This window comes from Tinamus guttatus, unplaced genomic scaffold (assembly GCF_059628265.1).
Source record: "Tinamus guttatus ecotype Peru unplaced genomic scaffold, ASM5962826v1 Tinamus_guttatus_pri_ptg001160l, whole genome shotgun sequence".
In the NCBI taxonomy this organism is placed as follows: domain Eukaryota; kingdom Metazoa; phylum Chordata; class Aves; order Tinamiformes; family Tinamidae; genus Tinamus; species Tinamus guttatus.
This window is the reverse complement of record NW_028289694.1, coordinates 137970-152455: the sequence shown is the minus strand read 5'-3', so window position 1 is coordinate 152455 and position 14486 is coordinate 137970. Positions and strand designations below refer to the sequence as shown.

The 14486-nt window shown below is 55.7% G+C and overlaps 1 pseudogene; it reads right to left on the bottom strand.

Moving 5' to 3' along the window:
* Window positions 1-245: 245 nt before the first annotated feature.
* On the bottom strand, window positions 246-11058 carry LOC148590678 (antigen WC1.1-like; annotated as a pseudogene).
* Between the last annotated feature and the right edge of the window lie 3428 nt (window positions 11059-14486).

Here is a 14486-nt window from a genome sequence, read left to right as displayed (position 1 = left end):
CTCTAAAGGTCCCTTCCAACCTTAATAATTCTATGATTCTATGTCCCTGCCAGCAGAAATATCCTCCAGCTGGACTCATCACTATTCCCACACCCCAGAGATCACGGGCTCTTGCAGGAGCACAGCCTGTCTCAGAGCCTGCTCTTCCCAAGTTGTTCCCCTTACCCACTGCTGGTTTGTGCTGCTTCACCTTCCCTGATCAGCTCTGGGGAGACATCCAGATCTGGGGAGGGAAACACAATCTCTGGGTCAAAATCCCACGTGGTTTTAATAAGAACAAATAGCAATGCATGGGATAAAAGTAGAGAAAAGATGAGAGAGGCAATGTCCAGCTCTTTCTGCTACTAGTGGCAGAAGGGAGAGCAGTCTCTGTCACTCATGACTCTCCAAGCCGCGCAGACCTCTCTTCTGTCCCAGCTGCACCCAACCTCATGGCAGTGATGGGCTCTCTCAGACCTGGGTTCAGGGACAGTCTGGCACCAGGGTCCAGTCTCACAGCCTTGGTGTCCTCATGAGGATGTGCCAGGGATGCTCCTTCAGCATCATCATACGCTGTGTCTGCGAAGGGAAAGGATGGGGCTGCTCTGATTGCCCTGGGGGCTCCATCACATCCTCAGCAGCGCACGTTCCCCACTGGAAGCAGCAAGGCCAGTGCATTGCAGCCTGCCCCACACACATGCTCCTCCTGGGCTGTGAATCCCCTTCCTCCCTGTCTCTCACTGCCTGAGACCTTCAGTCCCCTAATCCCACCCCCATCTCCTCACCAGGAAAACTCCTGAGGTAGGTACCCTCCCCATTCCGGGACGCCGGGCTTTCAGGCTGCTGCCACTCTCCTGGCACTGAGGACAGCACCCCAGGAGCCAGCGGCTGCATTTCCCCCTCACCTCTCCGTGCCTCCTCAAACCATTCACCCTCCTCTGCTTCCCTGGGCGCTTCCCAGTCTTGCTGGCCAGGAACAAGATCCTCCCCAGGGTCAGATTCTTCTCTGGCATCGTCATAGCCATCCGCTGGGTCACCTGTGGGCAGGACAGGGACCTCTGAAACGAGAGGGGAGCTGGTGATGACAGGAGCCCTCCCACAGAGCAGAGGAAGGAAGGACATGAAGGAACAAAGGGCAGAGACACGGGTGTTGGCAGGGTCACAGAAGATCCAGCATCCTGGATCCAGGGTTATGGGAGTGTGTGTGAGGCAGCAGGGTGCCCTCTCCCCCTGCCACAGGGATAGCAGAGCTGGAGTCTGCACCGGGGCTGGGGATTCCCTGGGACAAACTCAGAGCCTGATGGAGGCAGGGACAAGCTGAGCCCAATAAGGCCCCATTCAGGCACCCAGCTCAGTGGGGCATGTCCAATGCTTGCCCACACTGCATGACTCCAGAGTCATTCCTGAAGGCAATTCCTCCCCATCCCAATGGTGACACTCAGTGACACAGCTATGGGGAGGAGAGACCAACCCTTCCCCTGCCTCCCTGCCCATTACCTGGTGCTGACCCAGGACGTTCCTCACTGTCCCTGGACTCGGGCTGCAGCTTGGTCAGGGAGCCCTCTGAAGAGGAGCCTGGCAAGAGGAGCAGCGATTGTTATCGGGATGAGCCCTGCTGACCCTGTCAATTGTCAGCCCTGCTGGGGATGGGGACCCACCTAGCAGGGACTGCATGGGGAGGACAGCCCAGGGCTTGTCCTGCTCCCATGGGACAAATCCCATCTCCAAGGGCCTTTCAGAGCAGCCCTGGCCACCCCCTTCCCTTACCTGACAGGTACAGCTGATGGGGGCAGCAGGACAGGCAGGGAGAAGCTGTGCCCCCAGGCTGGGATGGGCAGAGCAGGTCGGGAGGAAGCTCCTCGCCTGAGCCCAGCACTGGGCTGCTGTCCTGAAAGAACCCATGACCCCAGCACTGAGAAGACAACTGGCCTGAGGGCTGCAATGGTCCCATCGTGGGTTAGGGCCAGTGGAAAGGGCCCTGCCATGTGCTCTGTCCCAGAACCGACCACACAGACCTGGAGGACTGAACCTCTCCTGCTTCTCCCACACTTGGCTGTAGTCAATCTCCTGGTACACGGCCTCAGAGAAGGGCTCCAGAGACCTCCTGGAGGCTGAGGACATGGGCAGGATTGGCACAGGCACATGGAGAAAAGAGAGGGACCCCGATGTGGGCACTCAGCCCTTCCACCTTAGCCAGATGAGCACTGACCCCACAGCCCAGACCCACTGCTCTGCCCAGGCACAGTCAGATCCCCAGTGATGGCAATGCCCCTGTAGAGATGGTCTGGGGCAATGTCACCTCATGCTCTCTTTTCAGAGCCAGCCCCCAATGCCCCTTTTGGCCCCAAGTCAGTCCCTGCTCTGACCAGGGAGCAGCTCCTATAGCTCCTCTCGCCAGGGAGCTTCTCACTCTCTGCCAGGCTGGTCCATAAAATGATCCTGCCCTGACATGGGAGAACAGGGCAGGACAGAGGGAGCAGCCCAGGGACCGACTGCCACTCTGAGAGACTCCCTGCCCTGAGCTCCTCTTGGCACCACTCCTGCCCCACAGCCTCCCCCTAGCACTGTCCAGAGCGCAGCCAGCAGTGCCCCTGGATGTCTCCTGCTGCTCCCATCTCCCCCAGCCCCTTGCTGCCTTTTCCCTCTGCCCCATCACCATCTCCTCCTGCATCAGCACTCCCACAGCTCCTGCTTGCGGGTGTCCCACAAACAGTGAAGGAACAGGGAATAAGGCAGGAGGTAGCACCCCCACCTCAGCCCCTCTGTGCCCTCACACATACCCTACAGCCCCCACAGGGCTGTCAAGAGGCATCGTCCACTCTGGTACAGATGGGGAAGGACCCACCTCTGCGCTGAGCCCTGGCTCTTCGCACTTGCCCTGCTAGGAGGGCCAAGAGCAGGCAGAGCAGGGCCCCCAGGATGATGCAGATGACAACAGGCACGGAGACTCCCCCGCTCTCCCTCACACGCCTCTGGGTGGGATCTGCATGGGCAGTGACATGGACGAGGCAGGCCCTCGCCTGGGGCACGTCGGGGCCCAGGGACACCCCAGTCCCGACCCATTGCACATGGCAGGGCTGGGGGACCCTGTGCTGGTTTGTGAGGCAGCTCTCACACTGCTGGGTACTCACAGCCCTCCACAAAGCCAAACGCTCCCACTCCTGGGACTCCTCTCTGAGGGCCCAGGGCCCCTTCCTTTGGGCTGCAGGTCACAGCTTGGCCCCAGGGAGACCCAACCCAGGGAGGAGGGCAGGTTACCTGCTCGTGGGGCTGCTGTTGTCATCCTGGGTGCAGCTGCAGAGCAGTGAGAGAGATGTGGCTGTGCCTGTGTATGTCCCCTCCAAGTGCCATCAGAACAGTCCTTCCCTGGGTGCCCATGACAGGCCCTGGGCTCTCTGCTCTGGGCCATGGGGAGGACAGCACAGACAGCCCAGGACAGGCATTCAGGGGGCTGCAGAACCCCACAGGCAAAGGCATGAGGATACCCTGCCCCGTAACATCTGCTCCCCACCTGGCACCAGGCACCCAACTTCTGCAGGGACATCCCTGCTCTGAGGAGTCTGGGGCCCTGTGAGGGCCCAGCTGGGATAACGTGTCCCCAAACAAGGGGACCAAGCACTGCCACTCACCGGAGCAATTCACAGCAGCATCTTCCTTGTGCTGGCAGGCACCGCTGTTGCCACACTGCACCCTGCAGTCCCAGAGAGACCGCTCCGTCCCTCTGCACTTCACTTGCTGCAGCCAGATGGAACCCGTCCCCTCCCCAAACGCAGCCTCCCCCAGGGCAGACACGGCAGGGTCGCAGCCCAGCTGCCTGCAGGCCACCTCAGCGTCCTTCATGTCCCAGGAGTCATCACACACCGTCCCCCAGGCGCCGGGGTGCCAAACCTCCACTCTGCCCGAGCAGCCGTCCTCTCCTCCCACGACACGAATCTTCTCCATCTCTGGAAAACACAGAACCCTCCGTGTCATTGGGGTGGTTGGGAGGGCCTGGCCAGGTGAGAAGGGCACAGGGAGCAGCAGTTACCTGTGCAGCTCGTAGAGTTGGGGCACTCTGCCGCTAGGGCTGGAGGGGTTTCTGGTCGTCTCCCTGTAGAAGGAAACGCTACAGTGAAAGAAGGGGCTGCTTTATGGGGGTCATGTGGACAGGATCAGGACTGAGCTGTGCTTGAACCTCCCAGCACCTCCCCCTGCTCGTGGACAAAGGTGAACCCCCCTGATAATGCAGTGTGTAACAGTGCTGGACTCCAGTGTTACCCTGGCTGCTGACCCCAAGAGGTTTCCTGGTTAGCAGAGGAGCAGGAGCATGTCCCCAGGGGAGGCTGTTTCTGAGCTCTGGTGCCAGCACTGCCCTGCGCACGGCCTGGTTCCTACATAACCTTGAACCACCAGCACCGCGTTCTCTCTCCCCCTTCCCATTCCCTCAGCAAACCATGGCCATGAGTGGAATGCTCTGCATGGACTTCCCAAGCTAAAAGGTGATTGTCTGGGCCCCATCTATTCACAACAGAGATCAACAGGCACCTCCAAGAGGTGTCCAAGGTGCAGTAGAGGAGCTCACCAAGGTGAGGTGGAGGCTGCATGTGCCTCTTCCCCTCCTTGGCCATGGGGGTAGCTCAAGGCAGCTACTGCTCATGGATATGTTGTATTTGTGTCACTGACAGCAGAATGATCTCATATGGAAAGTAAAAGCCACTCCAGACCCCTTCTCAACATTGTGCCTTGCTGAACAGGGAGCAAGACCTGCTGTGAGCTTTGCGCCCACATGGCTCCAGCATTACCATTGCAGGTGATGTGGGTCTCTTCTCGTTGGTCATCACAGGACTGTGGGTTCCAGGGATCAGAGGGGCACTGCCAAAAGGAGCTGTTCCTCTTTCCACACTCAACATGATCCAGCCATGTATGGCCAGATACCTTCCTATATGGCAGGTCTGTTTCAAGGAATCCTCCATCTCCACAGCCCAGCTGTTTGTACACCAGAGACACGGTGCTCGAAGTCATTGAGTTGGAGCAAACACTCCCCCATGACCCGTTGTAGAAAACCTGTAGGCGCCCAGAGCAGCCATCACTGTTCTCCAGCCTCAAGGCCACAAACTCTGGAAGGAAAAACACAAAGCTAGGGGGGACAAGCTGGTCCTGGAGTGAGCAGAGAAAAATATAACAAGAATTCCTTAGGGCATTCTATGGCATCCGTGAATAGGGAGGATTATTCTAAGAATCATAGATTGCTTAAGGTTGGAAGGGACTTTTAGAGGTCATCTAGTCCAATCACCCTGCACACGCAGGGTCACCTAGAGCATGTGACACAGGACTGTGTCCAAGTGGGTTTTGAAGATCTGCAGAGAAGGAGACTCCACAACCTCTCTGGGCAGCCTGTTCCAGCGCTCTGTCACCCTCATTGCCAATAAATTTTTCCTTAAGTTTCTGTGGAACATTTGATGCCTTAGTTTTTGGCCGTTTCCTCTAGTTCTATCAGTGGCCACCACTGAAAAGAGGCTAGTACCATCCTCCTCACTGCCTCCCTTGAGGTACTTCTAGACACTGCTCAGGTCCCCTCTCAGCCTTCTCTTCTCCAGGCTGAACAGGCCCAGCTCCCTCAGCCTCTCCTCATAGGGCAGATGTTCCAGGCCCCTGATCATCCTTGTAGCCCTGCGCTGGGCTCTCTCCAGCAGTTCCACATCCCTCTTGTCCTGTGGGGCCCAGAACTGGACACAGTACTCCAGATGCGGCCTCACCAGGGCTGAGTAGAGGGGCAGGATCCCCTCCCTCGACCTGCTGGAGACGCTCTTCTTAATGCACCCCAGGATCCCATTGGCCTTTTTGGCCACGAGGGCACACTGCTGCCTCATGGTCAACTTATCATCCACCATGACACCCAGGTCTTTCTCCGCAGAGCTGCTCTCCAGAAGGTCAGTCCCCAGCCTGTACTGGTGCCTGGGGTTATTCCTCCCCAGGTGCAGGACCTTGCACTTGGCCTTGTTGAATTGCATGAGGTTTTTCACCGCCCAGTTGTCCAATCTGTCCAGGTCCCTCTGGATGGCAGCGCAGCCCTCTGGGGTATCGGCTACTCCTCCCAATTTCGTATCATCAGCAAACTTGCTGAGGGAGCACTCCGTGCCTTCATCCAGGTATTGATGAATAAATTGAACCGGACTGGACCAAGGACTGACCCCTGGGGGACCCCGCTAGCTACAGGCCTCCAACTAGACTCTGCACCGCTGATCACCACTCTCTGGGCCCTGCCATCCAGCCAGTTCCTAATCCACCTCACTGTCCACTCATCTATCCCACATTGCTGGAGGTTGCCCAGGAGGATATTGTGAGGGATGGTGTCAAAAGCCTTGCTGAAGTCGAGATAGACAACATCCACCGCTCTCCCCTCGTCTATCCAGCTGGTCATTCCATCATAGAAGGCTATCAGATTAGTCAAGCATGATTTCCCCTTGGTAAATCCATCCTGACTACTCTTGAGCACCTTCTTGCCCTCCACGTGGCCCCCGTGCCTCCACCAAGAAGCAGGGAGTCTTCTAGACATCCCAGGGCTCAGATAGTCAGAGGGTACTGCCAGCAAGGCACTGTTTTACCAAGGGAACAGAGAGAAGCATCCAATGTGCAGCACTACCCTCCCCTCTGATCTGTGGGGACACCTGTGCTCTCCCTATAGTCCTGAGCAGGTCCTGTGGGGACTGTGCATGGGTGTCCCCAGGACCGGGCAGGAAGGGGGCTCAGGGCAGTCGGGGCGGTTCCACCATGTCCAGCTTCTCCCTCGTCCCCTCCTCATGAAGCACCAGGCTCCCACCACGGCTGCCCGCACAGACCTGAGCAGACGACTCCTGCATCCTCTTTGTGCCTGCAGTTGTGCTGCCCCCAGGGCCTGGCCGGGCAGTCCCAGAGAGCAGCTTCATCCCCGGAGCAGTTCACGTCATCCAGCCAGATCTGCCCAGAGCCTTCCCCGTAATGAGCAGAGCCGGTGAAATTCACAGCCAACCCGCAGCCCAGCTGGCGGCAAACAACGGTGGCGTCCAGCAGGTCCCAGGAGTCGTCACAGACGGTCCCCCAGGTGCCGTTGTAGTAGATCTCCACTCTCCCAGCGCAGCGCCCTGCCCTGTGCACCAGCCGGACCCGCCGGCTCCCTGCACCCGGGAGAAACCCGGCTGTGAGGGGCTCGCAGCCCTGGGGAGCACAGCACATTGGGGACCGTCAGAGCAACTCACCCGAGCAAACCACCCCCACGTCCTCGGCAATTCCTGCAGGCACTGCCGCAGGCAGGGAGGTGTTGCAGAGGGTCAGGCGAGTCTCCTTCCCTGCACACTGGACCCTTCTCAGCCCCACGGGGCCCGTTCCTCGCTCAGACTTCGGCGGGTTGTAGGCTTGCTCTGCCTCTCCGCACTGGAGCTGCCGGCACACCACGCTGGCATCGTTCAGGTCCCACTGGTCATCCAGGACTCGGACCCATGTCCCATTCAGGGGCATCTCCACTCGCCCGTCACAGCGGCTCCCTCCACCAACCAGACGCAGGGATCCAGAGAGTCCTGCTCGGAGAGAGGGGAAATGTCCTGCATGCTGCCTTGTTTCCCATTCTCATGCCCTTGGACATCCTGGAGCTCACCTATCCGTATCCAGCTCACAGTGAGGAGCTCAAGGATGGGAGTGCTCCAAGGGATTTTGTTTTCCAGGCCCTAAACCTTGCTGAGCTCTAATATCACCTCAGTGATGGAAATGGGAAAGCATTGGAGGTCAAGCCAAATCCCTGAGCCACCAGATATGTCCTTATGGATGAATCTGGAGCAGCTTCAGCAGCAGGAAGTGGTGGCCTGTACGAGGCCTGGGTGACAGGGTGAGCAGTAGCCTTGCTCCATCCTCAAGCTGGGACTGGCTCCTGCTGGGACAGCTCTGTCCTTCTACAACCCTAGGGATCTGGGATATGGAGCTTGTGTCCTTAGCAAGAAGCAGAGGGATGAGGGCCTTCTTTACAAAACAGGACAAGTTTGAGGTTCATATTGACAAGGAGCAAGGGCAAACCCCAGCCCCAAGGTGCTGCTCAGCCTCAGCAATTGCTCCTGCTGGGTGCACTCATGGCAGTCCCTGCAGGCTGTTGGATCAGGGTCTGGTCTGAGATGGGGGTATGGGCTGCAGGAGGGAGCAGAGGATCTTTCACAGCTGCAGGGAGTGGGGACTGTGGGACACAGTCCCCTCCTTGGCCTGCGCCCCAAGAGAGAACAGAGGAGCCCAGGCCTGGTGGTGGCCCCAAGGCCTGAACCAGATGCCCTGGAGCAGCACAGATGCCGGCTCCCTGCTCAGCTCTCATCTCCCCCAAGAAAACACACTCTGCAGGAGCAAGCAAAGCTCTCTGAATCCCTCCATGGGAACCCATAGTTTCTCCAGCAGGAAATTCAGTTTGTCACTGCCAGGGGCTCCCCTGCTTTGTGTTTCCAAGTCACACAAAAGGGGCAAAATGAGTTAATCCATTTTCCCAGAACTCACCTGAGCAAAAAACACCAGCATTGTTGTCAGGCAAGCATGGGGACACCCCAAGAGCAGTCACAGGGCACTGTCTCAAATGGGATTCGGTCCCATTACAGTGGAAAGTGTCTCTCCAGACAGGGCCTGTTCCTCTCCCAAAGTGTCCTCCTGCAGGAATGGACTCAGCAAATCCACAGTTGAGTTGATGACAGAGAACATGAGCATCAGAGATGTCCCAGCCAGAGCCACAGAGGGTTCCCCAGGTTCCCTCCACCTCAATCTCCACTCGCCCGGAACATGCTGTGCTGCCATTCACCAGCCTGAATCCTGGATATATAAAGGAAGTGAGGGTCTTTAGAGAGGATCACTTTGTGCTCTAGCTCATCATCCTAAGATAGAAATGCCACAGAGATACAATTTCCTTTGCTTCCAGCGCTGCAGGATTGCAGACAACAACTCCATCCCTCCTGCACTCACACCATGCTCAGCATGGTCAATTTCCTGCTCCCCTATCTCTTAGCATATAGCTTGTGAGTGGCATTTCACACCTCCTCCCCGAATGCTCACGTGTGCAGGTGACACCGGCGTTGTTGGCATGGCTGCAGGTCTGGTTGCTGAGGGACCTCCTGGGGCAGGAGGAGAGGAAGGGCTCATTCCCCACACACTGCAGCTCTCCATCCCAAATGGGACCGACCCCCTCTCCAAAGTGAGCTCCCCCACGGACAGACAGGGCAGCACCACACTGCAACTCCCTGCAGATCACGCCAGCAGCTTTCACATCAAAGTGTGAGTCACAGACTGTTTTCCACTGGTCTGCATCTCTGATCTCCACACGTCCTGAACAGGGGCTGTTTCCTCCAACCAGCCGAACAAATCCTGGGGAAAAAAAAATTAAATACCCCACAATGACAGGGAGTTTCCTCAAGCTTCTGGCAGTTACATACCATGGCAGCCACATCCAAAGGATCCCATTAACGTCAAACAGCAGCTCTCAGTAGGTTCTGATGACACAAACCCTTCAAGATCCTCTGCATCTCCTCTCACACCCACACAGTGCTCTGGAGCTTGTCTCAATCACATACCCATAGCCACAGGCACTGCTCAGGGAAATGCTGCTGCCCCACAGCCTGCCCCACTGCCCAGCACGGATCCCCAGCACTGCAGCCCTAACGGTTGCTGCAGCCTGTTCAGCCATGGAGAGCTCAGAGGCAGCCTGGGGAATTGCCTTGGAACAGCCCAAAATGCTCCCTGTTCCCAGGGTGTCCTGCACTGTTGGAGGGGTCAGTGACAGGGACCCAGCAGGACCAGCCCGAGCCTGTGGTGACATGGGAGGGAGCAGAGAGCGGCCTCACAGACACCAACCCAGAGCTCGTGGGGGGCTGGTCCTTATGGGGTGGCCCTGGACAAGGGGTGCCCTGCTCATCCCCCTGCTTCTCTGCCCCAGGCCCTGCTCTTGTCCCCTCTGAAAAGCCCCTTTGGGTCAGCCAAGGCACTCCTGTCTGTGAGGAAAATGACTGCAGGAGCCTCAGACATCTTGTACCATTTCCCCAGCCATGGGCTGCCGAGCAAGTCATCCTGAGGTCTGGGGCACAGGGACACCCAGCACTGCCAGGAATATCCTGGCAGAACCTGAGCAGATTGATGGAGACCTAGAACCTGTAGGACAGCGTGAGGGATTCCTTTCTCAGCCTGAGGCACCATCCGAGGGTGGGCTGAGCCCCAGGATCCTGATGGGGTCTGTGCACCCCATGGTGGACTCACCTGGGACTTTCCCCAGGGACAGCAGCAGCTGCAGTAGTGCAGTGAAAGTGGTAATGTCAGGGTCTGAGCTGGTATCCACGCACTGCTCCTTCAATAGCACAGCCTGGTTAGTCCTCTGATCCCAGGCCCCACTCCAGAGGTGAGGAACTAGATGACGCCTTACCTGAACAAACAACTCCGGCGTCCCAAGCATGAATGCAGTAGTTGTTACCCCAACCACCATGTGCGCACTCAGACAAGGCAGTCTCAGTGCCTTGACAGCTTACAGAGTCCAACCAAATCTGGCCAGATCCTGGCCCAAAATATCCATACGGAGGGACACGGACAGCAAATCCACAGCCAAGCTGCTTACAAACTACAGCAGCATTTTCCATGTCCCAGGAATAAATACCACACACGGTCCCCCACTGGCCCTGGTGTTTCACCTCCACTCTCCCAGCACAGCGGCTGTCTCCATCCTCCAGTCTCACCTCTGCAGCACCTTCAAACACAGACACGGGGCCGGTTAGGAGGGCACTAACCCCAGCACAGTGACTGTGTAGGGTCCCAGGGCTGAGTCCCAGCCCCTGGGGTGTGAGACATCTCCCCTCTGCACTCTTGGGATGCCCAGGGACCCATTTCCTTTACCCCGATCCACCATGGGTACCACTCAAATGCACCCACCACCTGCAGGGCTTTATGGGTCCCCAGGGAGCATTGAGATGATCCCCATCTTCTGTCCCAACCCTCAGTCCCTCCTCAATTACAGGGGAGAGCTCACTCTTACCCCGCACTTACCCAGCACTTACCCCAGCACAGCTGCACCCAGACGAGCAGCCACAGCACCCAAGAGATGCAGAGTCCTTTTGCCTCCATCCGCAGCCTCCTGCCCTGATGGCACTGCCCTGATGCACCCTCTCCCTGCCACAGATCCTGGGGACTTGTGCAGGACAACAAACATGGGAGGCCAATATACATCTGCAGGTGCTGGCCCAGCTCCCGGATGAGCCAATCGAAGCAGCAGGCACCATTTTAGACGTTACGTTATCGGGGGTTATCTCCCTTCAGTCACAGCCCAGCCCTCCAATGAACTTCTCGAGCGCCGTTCATGACCATATATGCAGCACGGCTCCACTGCAGATGTCCTGGTCACTGCGCTGGGGCATCATCATGGGGCCCATCCCAGTGGAACAGGGCAGACCACGGTGGGAAATGGGTCTGTCACACTTTGTATTCCACTTGGGTGACTGGGAACTTTGGGGATCTCACATGCTGTGTTTGCCCGAGTTTCCAAGGTGCAAGTGTCCAGCTTTCCCCATGCCATGAGAACTGTGGAGCTGGGATTGTCCCTGGGATGGGCTGTGTCAAGAAGGGGATGAAAGAGGAACAGCCTCTGATCCTGCTATAGCCCTGCTGTGATGGGAGCAGCAGCAGTGAAAGGTCTCTTAGCCGCAGCCAGAGACACATCCCGTGAGTGCGGTCTCGTCCACCCCTTCTCGGACAGCCTGGTGCTGGTGCCTTGGTCAGGAGCAGGGAGCTGGGACATTTCACTCCTCTGACAGCAGACAGGGCAGCCCAGGCGCTCAGAGCCCCCCAGCTCTCAGGGTGTTCACCCAGGAGCCCGTTATTCCCTTGCCGGGGCTGATCGGCAGATCAAAGCCTCGCCTGCAGGTGCACAAACCACAGCCCACGTGGCCTCAGCAGCCTGCGCCGCGCTCTCCCTGCAGCAGCGACCGAACCAGGAAGATGGTGGTTTCTCTCTGGCCTTGGTTCCCCGAGCAGTGTCACTGCGTGCAGCCACTGTGGCAGCTCCAGGACCTGCTCCCAGGGATGGGGCTGCAGGGGCTGTTCCTGGTGCCTTTGTGCTCATGGGTACCGGGTGCAGGTCCTAGAAGGGCAGTGCAGTTTCTCGTCAGTGATGCTGCATCTCTCCCCACCTGTTGCTGTGGCACAACTTCATACAGTTCCATGCCTCTAGGCTTTAAGGCTCTAACCTTATGGTTGGGTATTTTACTTTTTTTTTTTTTTTTGGTAACAAAATGAGTGCTTTTTTATTGAGATATGTTTGGACATTTTATGAGCTCCTTCAAATATGATTGTGTATTTTTTTCCACATTATTTTGTTATGCTACCCTTCCAGGGGATGCTGTCCTTATCCTCTCCACTGCACTCTGCATTTAACTCCTTCACCTTCCCTTCCCTTGGATATTGATTGTGAGGTCATTGCTGCCTGAGTGCCTGATTGGCCAGCAACAGGGGCATGGGTGGGACATGTGCTTTTCATGTCATTCCTCATAGGATAGCTGATAGGCCAGAAGCTGGCACATTTGATGAAATCTTGATCTTGAATCTGTTTTGTTATCAAAAAGAGGCCTCTGTGGACAATTTTCTCACGTCTTTCCTTGGGAGTGAGATTACCTCTGTCTCGTCCAACAGCCATTGCTCCCAATCTGCAGTCAGAACATACTTGGAAACTCCTGACATGCTACAGACCCAAAGGTGGTATTAAAACAGGTGTACATATGGAGAAGAGAAACCCGGTACAGACCACACAGGCAACTCAAGCAAGCTCCCTGCTGCCGGACAGGTGTCATTCCTACAGCACACAAACCCTGGAAATCAGAGATTCCTAACACTGCAGGCCTATATGCAGGCCTGCTGGGACAGGGGTGGCCTCTCCAAGTTAATTCTTCACCAGATACAAGCTGCTGGTCTATCAGGGACTCAAAATGAGATGTCATCACAGTCACCTTCATAGCGATATCCTTGCTCCTGGCCTGTAAACCTCTGAGAAATAAATTAACCTCACTGTAACTTTTCCTTTGCAGGCCAAGCTCCCCTTCACCCTGGCTGCTGCCAGGAAGCGCTGGGCCCAGGGACACCAGCAATTACTTCTTATTTGGATTTTTCTCTATACACTTTTTTATTAGCATTTATTGTTGTTAACGTTGTTGCTTTTATTGATGTTATTGTTGATTATATTGTTGTAATTTTTCTTGTTATTGTTTATTATACTGTTATTTTTGTTGTTGTTTAAATATATATTCCTGTATCATTGATTAAGTGTTGTGTGTTGTTTCCAAGCAATCTCCAGCACTAAAATCATCCCCACCCAAGATGTACATTTGTGGCACTCAGATTTCAGACCCTAGGGGCAAGCGAGGGCCAGGAAATGGTCCCTCTAGGACTTTCCCTCACATGTGGCCCTGGCCATGCCACAGTCCCTTTGCCATCTATTTTCTTTTTCTTCTTTTTTTTACTTATTCTACTTTTTCTCTTTTCTTTTTCCTTTTCTCGTTTAATTATTTTTCTCCTTCTCTTCTTCCTCTTCTTCACCTTTTTCTTTTTCTTCCCTTTTTTCCTTTTTCTTTCTTTTTTCTTTTCCTTTCTCTTTTTTCTTTTTTCCTTTTCTTTCTTTTTCTTTTTTCTTTCCTTTTTTCTCTCTCTCTTTCTCTTTTTCTTTCTTTTTCTTTCTCACTCTCATTCTTTCTCCTTCCTTTCTCTCTCTTTCTCCCCTCCTTTCTTTCTTTCTCTGTCTCTCACTTTCTTTCCTTCTTTCCTTCTTTCTTTCTTCCTTTCTGCTTTCGTTTTTTCCATTTTTCTTTCCTTCTTTCTTTCCTTCTTTCTTTGTCCCTCGGCACCTTGGGGCCTAGAGACCAGACACCATGGCATATCCTTGTGCTCTTGTGACTTTCCTGATCATCACTGCAGGCATCATCTGCTTCCCCAGCATTGCAGAAGTTCTTATGCCTAGTCAGCAAAGCAGAGGACACAGAGGTTCAACCACAACCTGTTTTCAGGCATGGGCTGCGGACGCTCCTTTCCAGAACTCATCAAGGAAGGACAGGGCACTCGCAGCGCTCCCCCTCTCCTCTGTTACTGAGCACGGCGCGTCTGCAGGGCATCTGTGGAGTGAGATCCCCTGGACACTGCACATCAACATGTGCTTTATTGTAGAACAGAACAATATTCCCGGCCTTTGCTAAGTGCCAGAGCGTCCTCTCTCACCACTCCCTCCCATCACTGCACTGCTGCCTTATTGCTGAGCCGATGCTGTTCAAAGTCCTGACTTCCAGGAGACACAGAGTTTGCTCAGGTTAAGTGCTTGGTAGGATTTGGTTGTTTCCCTTCCCCCTGATGTGGTTAGAGGAGTAGTGAGGACGCCTGTGGAACATCTCCCAAGCAGTCAGTGACCAGCAGAGCACATGGTGGCAAGTGTGGCATGTGCACCCACCCGCTGAGGCAGGTTCCATCTGTAACACGCAGGCATGTTCTGTTCTGTCAGGAATATCCAGCTGCTTCCT